Raw genomic sequence first — 2,949 nt, 5'->3', positions numbered from 1 at the left:
CTCTGCAATTTTTGTTTATGGAATTGTACCATTTTTGAAACGATGAATCATCGAAAAGGAGGGGGGGGGGGAGAAACCAACCTGAATAAAGTTGTTTGTTTGTTTACAGATGTTTATGATTTTGTTAAATTGTCAGCGGGCTCCTGTTCAATGTGGGGGGGGGGGGGGAGGAAGGGTTTTGAGGGACATGGACTGCTGTTACAGCAACAGAGGAAGACCTCGGTTTGCTCTCTCGTTCCAGCTTTGCCCACCAATCCACCTGTGGCCGTCATGCGCCAGCCTTACCAAAAACACTTGGCCTGGAGGGGGGAGGGGGAGGAGACAGAAACCCCAGTGCCTACTATGTGGCCTTCCATTTTCTTCACCTGTCTCTCAGTTGTCTTGGCTGAAAGCTTTGTTTGAGGATTTTTTTTTTTTTTGCTGCAGTATTTGAGTTGGCAGCAAGTGCCTTTCTAAGGGCCGCGTCGAGGCTCCGAGTCACGCTGCCCAGTTTGACCTCCTTGTTCTCAGATCTCAAAGGGAAGTGTACATCTAGAGTTGAATTTCACAGCAACGCCATTCAAGGTATTTGATCAAAACAGAAATGAATACTCTGTACATATGTGTAAATACTAAAGGAGTCGCTGTGTATATTTGAAATAAGTAACTTAAAGACAAGTCACACATTTTTATTATTATTATTATTGTTATTATTATTATGAATATTATTTTTTATTTTATTTTTTACAACGCCATTCCTTTTATTAATGCCAGTCGAAATGGGCACGTTTTACAACGCTTCATATCCAGAGTCCCACAGTTAAGAACCTTTACACTGAGGTACCACCTGTGAAGGCATTTCTGAAGGGTTTATCAATGGTTAGTCGTGAGGACAAGTTTCTTTTTGTTTTTTGTGACGAGCTGTCGCATCGAGAGTTGTGGCCATGTCTTTAGTGCTCTTTAGTTGGGGCAAATCAGTGAACCCTAGTACCCTTACCGTGAAATACCTGGCCAAAGGATTGCCACGTCAATTAACAATTTTAATGATAGAAAGCTTCTTCCAGGCTATATATGGTCCAACATAATTAGATCTGGTCTCAGTCTTCTATCAGCCTGGCAAAATGAACCTATTGATCTTAGTCACCAGTAGAATGACAGCAAAAAAAATATGATGGCTCGGATAGTTTTTGGATACAAAGAAATCCAAATTCTTTTGCACATCATTCTCTATTGAAGCAAACCTGTATTAATATTAGGAAAGATTTATTAATGTATCATCTGTGTTCGTAGAATTTCACAGTTCCATTGCAAAACAGATTTTTAACATGGTCGTATTTAAAGTCAAAAAATGTGTCAAATAGTGCAGATAAACGGCTGCCGCGCTGCTCTTTAGCGACGGAAACGTCGACGCAAGTCGCCGTTGTGGCCACTGCTCAATCGGTGATGTCACAGTAGGCCTGTTGACTCACCCATTGTGACGACACAAAAAAGGGGGGGGGGGGGGGGGGGGCGTGTGCCCAGAAATGCAACTTGCTCCTGCTTTTCTGCCAGTTTGGAAGCAGAGCAGCCGTCTACTTCGACATTATTTGACCCGGTCTTTATCACTGGTCATTGTAAAATAACTCGCTGTCACTGATTATGGTTGTTTAATCAGGATTTGGTTAAAAACAAAATTCAGAAGTAGCTTTTGGCCGACAGTGTTACAAAGCTACCAGCATTCTAGCCTTAAAAAGTTCTCAAGCCATTTCTAAACCCGTCACGAATCCTTTTTGTTTCAGGTGCCTGAATGTAATGCATTGTTTGTGTATCGATGGTCATCTTCTTATGATGTTGGTTTTGTTTTCACTACTAAGGAAAGTAACTCTTTAAAACATTGTGTGGTGTATAGTGGCGTGTTTTATTCGCCAGAGTAAAGTGCTCTCCTTGTCTCGCTTTGCTGTCACGGAGATCGCTGGAATGCAACACTTTATGGAGGATTAAAAAAAACCCGAATCAGTCCACCATGACTCTTTTTAAGTGTCATGAATGTGGATGTCAGTAGGTCAAATGTTGTCATTCATTAGCTTCATGTTTGGTTTAAAGGCTTTAATGAAGAACAATATTTGCAGATGTCTTTGCTACCATGCAGGTGTTTTTTTCTTTTCTTTGTTTTTTTTAAATTTTTTTTTTAACCTTTTTAAGATACCAACTCAGTTCAAAATGACCGACTTTTTCATATCATGTCATTGTCTCAAACCGGCATCGTATTTTCTGTAAATGGGACACAGCAAAATAAAGAATTAAAGATGCATCACTGCTGGTGTTAAAAGCTGAATATGCATATTGTGTACATTTTATTCTTTAACGGGACATAAGTTAATTTTATACAAAGGTCTCCATTATTTTAGTGGATGTTTCATTGTTCTAAATAATCATCCCAGTTATTTATTAAAGTAGTTTTGACACATGTTGATCACGCTTGTAATATTTGGTTTGCAGTACACAACATTGGGAATGTTGAGAGTAAATCTGAATTCACAAAAAAACTAAAGCTCCACTCACTTGTGCTGCAACTTTCGTCATGGTCCAGTTAGATGTTGAAACTTTTTAGACTTTCATTTGTTTAAAACTCGAGCTTTACAATTTATCCTTGACTTTGGAAACAGTGGTTGACAAAAGAAAATTAGCTTTAAGTCTGCGTGCTTAAGTACATTTAATATAGAATATTAAGACTGTTCTTTTAGAAGTACAAATCACATTTCAGTGAAGCTTACTAGATAAATCGGATGTAGTAATTGCTTTGGAATATTTATTTACGCAACAAAATTTTGTATCATGACACATTGAAAATAATCGATCATCCGATAACGATTACCGTTAAACATGTCGTTGTGCCTTAAAGCTGCAGTAATCGATGTTTGAATACTAGCAATTGATAAAATGACTTAGTAATATAAGAGGTTGCTCGTAATGATGAAGCCACAGAGAATT

This window comes from Melanostigma gelatinosum, assembly GCF_949748355.1.
Source record: "Melanostigma gelatinosum genome assembly, chromosome: 19".
Classification (NCBI taxonomy): Eukaryota; Metazoa; Chordata; class Actinopteri; order Perciformes; family Zoarcidae; genus Melanostigma; species Melanostigma gelatinosum.
The sequence above is the reverse complement of the archived record's forward strand: the minus strand, read 5'-3'. Positions refer to the sequence as shown.